Source organism: Orycteropus afer, unplaced genomic scaffold (genome assembly GCF_000298275.1).
Source record: "Orycteropus afer afer isolate SDZICR_OR568_19922 unplaced genomic scaffold, OryAfe1.0 scaffold00532, whole genome shotgun sequence".
Classification (NCBI taxonomy): Eukaryota; Metazoa; Chordata; class Mammalia; order Tubulidentata; family Orycteropodidae; genus Orycteropus; species Orycteropus afer.
The window spans coordinates 1,511,027-1,520,095 of record NW_006922119.1 but is presented as its reverse complement, the minus strand read 5'-3'; the positions used below and the strand labels follow the sequence as shown (position 1 = coordinate 1,520,095).

At 37.2% G+C, this 9,069-nt stretch overlaps 1 protein-coding gene across 1 annotated transcript in view; it reads left to right on the top strand.

Moving 5' to 3' along the window:
- Positions 1-2,010: 2,010 nt before the first annotated feature.
- The window catches only part of DCUN1D4 (defective in cullin neddylation 1 domain containing 4), a 97,191-nt gene continuing 90,132 nt past the window's right edge, over positions 2,011-9,069 (top strand). The window contains exons 1-2 of the mRNA XM_007955708.2: positions 2,011-2,082; positions 2,265-2,304. The gene's annotated coding sequence lies outside the window, so the exon portion shown is untranslated. The remainder of the gene's footprint in view (positions 2,083-2,264; positions 2,305-9,069) is intronic.

The window sequence follows — 9,069 nt, the reverse complement described above, 5'->3', positions numbered from 1 at the left end:
GCTATGAGTCAGGGCTGACTCGATGGCACATAACAACAACAACAACAATGTGTTTGACATTGAATTAACAGCAGGGTAGTGAAATGACAAAAGCATAGCATGGGGTCAGGAGACCTTGTTGCATGAATGGTATTTGGCAAGACCTTTTATTTTCTTCTATGTAACTTTGGTGCAAAAACAGTCTACAGTTTCTGTCCTCTGTAGCCTCAGTGAAAAAAGAATCTAGAGCCTAAACTTTTCTAAGTTTTTATTTTTAGGGGGGCAGGGATAAAATTTTAAGCACCCCATAGTTTTTTGTTTGTCCTGAGAGGTTTGTCTTTAGAGGTTTAGCTTTAGAGACCCCTCTCTGTGTTTATCAAATGTGTGCATGAATATACACACATGCATTCACAGGTCTCAAGTGCTTCTCCGACCTTTTCTGTGCAAATGCACAAGGACCGAGCAGTTGTGCCTTGGAGGCTTACAGTCAGAATGCTCCTTAGAAGCCAGGATGGTGAGACTTTGCCTCTCCTACTTGGCATGTTGTCAGAAGGGACCAGTCCCCCAAGAAGGATAGCATGCTTGGTAAAGTAGAGGGTCAGCACTTTAGAACTGAAGCGTGCTCCAAATTAAACATTTCATCAAAGGGTGATTTTTTTTTTTTTATTCTGCCACACCCCCTCACGAATAGCATAAGTTAGAAAGTGACAATAATGTGTTATTTCAAGGTCACTTTCAGATTAACCGTTATGACAAGAAAGAAGGAACTAATGTAAATTCTGATGTTTAACAAAATGCTTTTATTGATGTTGGTTCAAATGTGAAATCATTCATAGAGTTTTAACTCTTATTTGCATAGTATATATGCAAGTACACAGTCTTAGTGGGAGGGAAAGTTTGTTCCAGGACCCCCTACAGATATAAAAAATCTGCAGATACACATTCCCTTATCTAATATGGTGTATTATTTATGTATAACCTACACATATCCTCCTTTATACTTTAAATCATCTCTAGATTATTTAAAATACTTAATACGATGTAAATAGCACTTTATACTCTCTCATAGGTTTTGAGGGATTGGTTTGACCCCTTAATTGCTCCCCCATCCCCAATATTTTCGATCCACTATTGGTGAATCAGTGGATGCGGAACCCGCAGATAGAGGGCTGACTATATTCTTTATAAATTTGAAATTAGAGATTCAGAAGCCTCACAATTTAACTTGGAGTTTTATGTTGTACAAGATTCTAATGTGGAACAACTTAATTAATCTTGTATGTGTGATTTAGTGTGTAATTCTGAAATTGATATGCGCATACATTGTTTGGTTTGGATGTGTTTCTTTATGTGTTTTATGCAGGTGATTTCTGCTTCTCTGTTTCTGGGTTTGTGGTGTGTTTCCATATTGCAGTGCTTGCAAGTAACTCTGCAGACCTATCACTGAGCTCTAGCCCTTCAGACTTGGAGCATGCAAGATAGTTCTTTGTTCCTTTGTTTATTGGGAGCAAGAGGGGCTTACATTACATTTTTCTCTCTGTTGTATTGGAGTCAGCAAAGTAAATATAATGGAAGAAGTGCCCAACAGTTGATATTTTTGCCCCATGTCCTCCCAAGAGCTTGCTCACCATACCAATAATTTTGAGGAAGGGAAGAAAAGTGATCATGTTTCATTTGTGAAATCAACTTTCAATTTGTGTGATTTGTTTAATTTGTTAACATTATTGATACTTTTTATTAAGTTCAAGTTAATTGCTGATAGCATTTTACAGCTACTAAAGGAATTTTTTGTATTTCCATGAAAATTTTGTGAATTTTAACGTTTTGCTGGGAATTTAATGTTACAGACTTTCTTTCTAGGAGATGGGTCAGTTTCATGTTGTTTTGTATTTTAATAAGTGTCCAATTAATGAGATAGTGTTCACTTGTGTGGCAGTATTTGTTATCTTCACCTCTGAGCTTTCTTTCATTTGCAGTATTTTTACAGAATAGGAAATAAATGATGGTGAATTTTCCCCTTCTTCTTTTAAAGACTTTCAGCTGAACTCTCATCTCTCAACACTGGCAAATATTCATAAGATCTACCACACCCTTAATAAGCTAGTAAGTCAATCTTTTAAAGACAAAACTACCAGCTGTTTATAAAGTAGTTCTTTTGTGTAAGAATATTTGATCAAAATACAGATTATGGATATTATGATATTAGCTGTTTATGAAAACACTGAATTTTAAAATTTGCTGTATGGTATGTACTATCTCAGTAATAATGAACATATTTCTTGCAGAATCTAACAGAAGACGTTGGCCAAGACGATCACCAAACAGGTATTAAATGTTAACATTAATTTCTTATAATGGCAGTAAAATTCAAATTTTCACTTCATAAATTTTTACCTAACTTTACTCATTTTAAAGTGAACAGTTCAGTGATATTTACAATATTTACAATGTTGTATAGCTACTACTGCTCTCTAACACTGATTTTAACTAAATACCCTAATATAAAGTCATGAGGGAGAAATAGTAGCTAAGAATGCTCTATATTGTCACAATACACTTTATCACTCATTGTTATTTGGTAGAGGATGTTTTGCATACTTTAGTGGAGGTGGCCATATCATAGCTCCTTCCCAGGAGGAAGTCTATCCTGGTGCTCTCATTTATGACAAAGTACTTTAACTAGAAAGGGACTGGGAATTCTCCTTAGTCATTTCAAGACACCGTTTCTCCACTGAAACATTTTAGTTTATACTGAAAAGGTGCTACAGTAGTGCAGTTGGAAAGTAATGCAGTTTGAAAGGTATTCCATAAATATTGAACTGAGCTGAAAATTAATTGGATAGTTGTTTGCCTTTGTGTATGAATGTGTATGTGTTGTGCAGGTCTTGAGGATCTGTGAATAGAAAAGTAGAAGCCTGGTTATTGTAAAATTTTCTCTACCCCTGTGCTTCTCAGATTTTACCTAGCATTATAACCACTTGGAGAAGTCTTTTTAAAACACAGGGTACTAGATTCCACTGCCAGAGCTGCTGGTTCTGGAGGTTTGGAGAAGGGGCCCACAGTTTGCATTTCTACTAAGCTCCCAGGTGATGCTAATGCACCTGGTCTGGGGACCACACTCTGCGAAACACTTCTCTAAATTATTGATAATCATGAAGTTCAGAAACTTGTTTTTGATGTATAGCTATTAAGGCATCCAACAAACATTATTAAAATACATATAACATTTTTTGATAATTCAAAAGTAATACATGAATACATGCTTGTTGGAGAATTTTGAATAGCACAAAAGTAAATGTAGTAAAACATGACAGTTCTCATAGCCCACCTTCCAAGCCTTGTGTATATTTTATAATAGTTTTTTTTTTCTTTTTTTTTATAGCATCTGTGGGATTGTACTGTACATACTATTATATAGAATCTTTCTTTTTTCATTTAACATATCTTGGAGACTTGGTATTTAGGATTCTTGCCACTCTCCCCTCCAGACTGATTCAGAACCAAATGAGAACTAGGCACAAGAATGATACGGAGATTGAAGTAACAGTTCTTTTGGAACATACAGCTTAGATATGCACCAAGACTTTTCAGTCTTTTCCCTGAATTAGATACTTAGTCACTGCCATAACTAGATAAGGACAGGCCAGCACCCCCGCTGTTCCTCCTTGACCCTTTGTATAAGACAGTGGACATGCCTGTGCTCCTCTGCTGGCAGGCAGAACTGACAGAATTCAGAAGGGGGGGCCCTCTGCTCAGTTCCTGCTCCCTGGGTGACCAGTTAGACACTGTTCCTTCAAGGGGGGGATGTGAGTAGGGGCAGAGACCAAGGCCTGGAGTGTTCCAAGCCTCTCTTACCTTATCTTTCTGTGGCAATTAAAATCCATTTCTTCAATGACTTTTAAAGCTATGAAACTCAATGGTTTTTAAATAAAGTATCAAAAAGGTTTATGAGAAAAAGTGAAGATGACTGTCCCATTCTGTCATCCCTAGCCCCACCCTCTACAAGTACTCTACATTTGACTCTCCAGAGGTAACTCTTAACTTTGTGTTTGTTTCCTGATGATGATGATGATGATGATCAGTATTTTTTCCCAAATACTAGTATACATTTGTATGTGCCATTTGTTTGGTCACTTAGTCTTAGAGATATTTTCATAGCACATTTATAATGAATCTGCTTTCTTTTTTAATGACTGTGTAATTTCTAATTCATGGATATATATTTCTCCAGCCTCCTACTGATTCACATTTAAGTGTGTTTAACTTTCAGCTACTGCCAATAATGCTAACTGGGAGAAAGATGTGGCAGTCTGCTTCTGTAAAGACTATACCCTTGGAAGCCCCATGTGGCAACTCTACTCTGTCCTATAGGGTCTCCATAAGCTGGAATCTACTCTTTGGCAACGAGTGTGTGTAAAAATGCAGAAATAACATTTTTAAGGCTAGGTTTAATAGTTAAGAAAACAGTACATTTTTCTCTTATTCTGGAACAGAATGTTGATGAGCTTTTTTGAATTTTTAACCCTAAGAATTGGTGTAGTATTATTAAAACTGATTTTTGTATTTGTAAAGCCTGTAAGTTGTCTTTCCCTTACCTGTGAATACCAGGCAAACCAATTGCCATCAAGTTGACTCTGACTCCTTGCTACCCCACAAGTGTCAGACTAGAGCTGTACTCCAGAGAGCTTTCAGTGGCTGATTTTTCATAAATGGATCACCAGATCTTTCTTCTGAGGTGTCTCAGGGAGTACTTGAACCACTGCCTTTTGGTTAGGAGCCAAGCATATTAACTGTTTGTGCTACCTAGGGATTCCGTGAATTCCATACATTATGCAGTTAATTCTGAACTTCTGATTTAAATGAGTTTTGTTACTGCGGTAATTTCACATCTAAATACTTCACCTGGAATGTGGCAACTTAATAACTGTGTACTATAAAGAACATGAAAGAGAAGTGTATTTGGCCTCATGCCTCCTCTTTCACCTCTGCACAGTGGATGTGTCTGATGTTTGGTACATGAAATACTAGTGCAGTGCTTGGTAACTTGCAAGTGCCTGGTGTCAATTAGCTTGATTAATTTCTTAGAGTAGTCCATTTCACTAATATTTCCCCATCTGGTTACAGCATCCCCTTTTGATTACTGCATCTGACAGAGTCCATTTAAAAATTAAACAACAAAAAAAAATCTATGTTGGAAATCTCCTGAGAAAGTTTAATGATTGTAGTGCTGCTTCATTTCTTGGCCCAACAGTAGTCTATAAGAGTATTACAAGTGTAGTATCAGCATCTTTATGTGGAGGAACCGAACCTAGTACAAAAGAGGCTGTATCTCTTCGTGCTGTCTCCTTTAACACTTTCGTTTGCTCCTTCCAACCTGCCTCCCACTGAAAAAAGGAGAAAAGAGAGATTGAGTAGTTGATTTTGGAGAAGTAGCCCAAAATAGAATAAATATTTAAAAGCCAAACCGAGAGACAAAAAAGAAAGTGGGAAAGATTGATGAGGTAGGAGGTAGGTATCTTAAGTCAGTATTATTTAGAGAGAAAGAAATAGCAGTTTCTTTTGTCTCAAATAATAGAATAAAAATTATACATTTAGAAAATATTGATTTCACCTAGGCATGCAGATAGTTTAATGATCTGTTCATGAACATGAAATAAAATATTAAGTACTGGTAAGATGTTTTAAAATGCAGTATTATTTAGTAACTTCACTCACTATATCTTTGTGACATTATTTAGTAAAAAAATGAGGTGAAATAGCTATATAAAAAGTATTGAATTGGCTTGAAAGCGCTATTCGTTAAGAAGAATGAACCAGGTAAAATGTTTTTAAGTGAAATAAGACTATGATACAATAAATTCTCTAATATGAAAAATAAGATAGTGAGATTTTTGTATTAGAACTCGCATATTCATTAAGTTTGGAAAAGTAAGAAAAATTCTCTTGTTTTTAAACACCTAGTTTGGTGATGACTAGAAATTGGCCATACAGTAAATAATGACAGGGCCCTTTTTACTTCAGGCCCACAAAGCAAAAAGACTGGCAGGAGAAAAAGGACAATGGAATATCTACTTAGACACCATTTATTAATAATAACTTGCTTAGTTAAATTATTGTCAAAACAGCAAGCTAGATAGACATTAAAGGGCTTTTGATCTGATCCAGATGAACTCAAGTTGCCTTTTAAGTTGATTTTGTGGAACAAACATTGGGATAGACTTGTTGAAAAGTATTGGCAGTACAGTGTATTTCTAATTGTTTAATGTGGGGAGAAAAAACCAAATTTATTAACTATCTAATTTATTTGAAAATACGGTCAGTTAATAGAATATTTAATTTTCTCTCTTAAAACACTGTTTATAGCCAAAAAGAAATGAGCCTGAAGTCATATGATAGGCCATGTGAAAATGACAATTTTTATTACTTTTCTAAGGATCATATAAATAGTATAGCATTAAAGAAAACCTTCTAACGATGCAAGAATTGACTTCAGATTCACTATTCATCTAATGGAGGAATAATTAGACTGAACACCAGAATAGCAGCCAAGATAATATCAAGGAGAATTATTTATAGTTTGGGATTACTGGCTGAGAGTCTTCTTCTGTACCTCTTCCCTCCCTCCTTTTATTATTATTATATTATAAAAAGGCTTTTCCTCTTTCTTATATACCTGAAACACATTTCTAATGAGATTTAAGATAGATCCCTGAAATCATTTCATCAATGCTTTTTTCCTTGGGTGATTGGCAGAGAATGAAAACTTGGGAGTTATCATTTCAAGAGTTCTTCTGGGTGTCTTAAACTACATTAGGGCATCATTTTTATTAAATCTTCATTGAGATAGGACTGTCAGGTACTTAACTTTATCAGTTTTCTTATCTATATAACTTGAACAGTAATAACACCTCTTAGATTTGTGAAGATACATGATGTTCTGGTTACCTAGTGCTGCTCTGACAAGAATATACCACCAGTGGGATGGCCTTAACAAACAGGAGTTTATTCTCTTACAGTTCGGGAGACTAGAAGTCCAAGTTCAAAGTGCCAGGCTCTAGGGGCTGTGTGAAAGCTCCTCGACCTGGGGCTTTAGCTCTGCCTCTTGCTCCCAACCCACTGAAGCTAGAGACATCTCTTCACTCAAGCAGCTACTGGCTGCTGAGGCTAACAAGCCCAAGGTCGACAAAATGGCATAGTCCCAATGTTACTAAACCACACGGCAGGCCCTTAATTCAGGTCCATTGTAACTCCCAGGATCGGCTAGAACATGGCAGGCTGCTGAACAACGACCCAGATACATGTGAGGTCCAAATGTGCCATAAGCTGGTTACTGTTCCCCAAGGCTTCTCCTTATATACAGGAAGCAGGACCACGTCCATAAGGTAGAGTCCACCATGGAGTTGATTACCAGTCTCATCATGGGGAAGACTACATTCAGCTGCCCAGCCACTCAACCAGGCTCAGCCAAGTTGACACACAAACTTAACCACCACACACATGATTATGAAAGTGCTTTGTAGTTATTAATATTAAAATGTCATCCTTAATATTGTGTCTCTACTTATAATGTAGTATTGTTTTCATCTAAATGTTGTTGTTGTTACGTGCCATTTGAATAGGTTCTTTAAAAGGGTTAACAAACATGTCAATCTCTGAAACACGTAAATATTCCATAAAATTCTTATTTATACTACTTGCATATAAAAAAACTTTTTATCTTTTAAGTTTAATTGAAGTTAATTAAATAATGACCCCTCCTGGGGTTTCTGAGGCGATATCTCTACAGAAGTAGATAGCCTAGTCTTCCTTCCAAGGAGTGGCTGGTGGGTTTGAATCGCCTAAGGCTCTTGACTGCTAACCAGAAGGCTGGCGGTTCAAACCCACCAGCCACTCCTTGGAGGGAAGGTTGGGCAATCTACTACTGTAGTGATACCACCGCGGAAACCCAAGGAGGGGTCGCAGGCCTGACTCCACGGCACATAACGACGACAACAACAACAACTCACCTAAAGATGGGCAGCTCATATCTATCCAGAGACGTAGCAGAGGAAAGCCTGGTGATCTGCTTCTGTGATTACAGCTGGAAAGCCCTATGAAGCATTTCTACTTTGTAACAGATAGGGTTGTCGTGAGTTGGAATCTCCTTGATCGCAGTGCTCTTCCTTTTGCTTGTTTGTTTGCTTTATTATGTACAAATAAACCAAGCAGGGCTTGGTCTACCTTTGTACGTCCATTTGAAAACTCCTACTTGTTGCTCTTACTCAGGATCCTAGGAGCTATGCTGGTGGGTCAAATTTGGGACAGATACCTTAGAGTTGGGTGCTCTATTTTGTGGATTTGGCAAATTATCATTTTAAATAAACTTAAAATATGTAGCAGTTGTTAATGTTGTTTTTCTCAGCATTAAAAATTTTCTTTTTATATAGCCTAAAACTTTGCACTACTGTCATGATCGTGTCATTTTCTTAAGCCCTTGTTGATAGTGAGAGATCCCTTGGTTTAAAAGATTGCTGGGAAGAAAACCATTATTTTCAGTGCCTGCTTTGCCCTTTGGCATGATTATCTTTAATTCTGCCCTACCTCCCAGTATTCCCCTCTAACCACAAATTACTATTAGTTGCACGTCTCTACATCTAGAGATCTGTTGATGGCCTTTAGGAGATCTACAACCCCCCACCCCCACTATATGCAGAGTGTTAAGGGCAAGACTGACTGGCTCTCTGAAGGAGAGGATTCATAGCTTTTATGAAGCACTCATATCCCTAACACAAACAAAGTTAAGAATCGCTGTTGTAAAGGAATTTGTTAAGGCTTCTCAGATTGCCAAGAAGTAGGCTAAGGGGAAGATGGTTTCCTTAAAGACAGAAAATAGGGTCATTACAGGAGAGGGTGCGAACCTTTAGAGGAAGGAGCAAAGGGAATATGATTAGAAGACCATTGTCCTGTATTTCCTCACCGTTAGTCCTTCCCCTTGGCTTGTTTCTTTTTTCAGTTTCAAATTTGGTTGTGGCTTGATTGACCTTGATTAAGTCTCCTGCTTGGGAGTTTATGTTAGCCCCAGACAACTTGACACACACACACACACACACA